The following is a 621-nucleotide window of genomic DNA, read 5'->3' as shown; positions in this document are numbered from 1 at the left end:
AATAAGACGAAGTAACTAGTATATTATGATTAATTTTTATGATTTCACAGTATGTAAAATTTTAATATTAAAATATGAGATAGCAATAATTTTTTTATGGTGTAATTTATAACTTCTTTAAAGATCCATGTAATGCACTATTAGAACTGTTGTAGGATGACAGAAAATTCTTGGATATAATATCTGAAGCAGGAACATGAAGTTTAACAACTTATATAAGGAGATTTTTTATTACTTTATTAAAATCAAACATGAATGGCCAAAATTTATTTAAAAAAGGCATATAACTAAATATGAACAATAATGCATTTTTTTGGCAGTAAAAGAATCGTGTAGTTGTGTTGTTTCAATTTTTCATTAATGATCACTTTAATTTATTTTCTTTTTCTTTTATTCACAAGCACTAATTTTTAAAGTTTATATTTACTAATGAAGTGTTTTTTAAAACAAATAGTAAGAAGGATTTTATTTTTTATTCAATCTCAAAAGGGGTAAAAGTTGCTAATGAACCCCTATAATTTTCTTTTTGTTTTGTTTGTTGCTTTCTTTGGGCTTTAAGCCCTGACTATTTATAAAAAAAAATCAATTAATAAATTTATTATTTTTAATTTAAGAAATATA

This window comes from Arachis ipaensis, chromosome B06 (assembly GCF_000816755.2).
Source record: "Arachis ipaensis cultivar K30076 chromosome B06, Araip1.1, whole genome shotgun sequence".
Classification (NCBI taxonomy): domain Eukaryota; kingdom Viridiplantae; phylum Streptophyta; class Magnoliopsida; order Fabales; family Fabaceae; genus Arachis; species Arachis ipaensis.
This window is presented reverse-complemented; position numbering follows the sequence as displayed.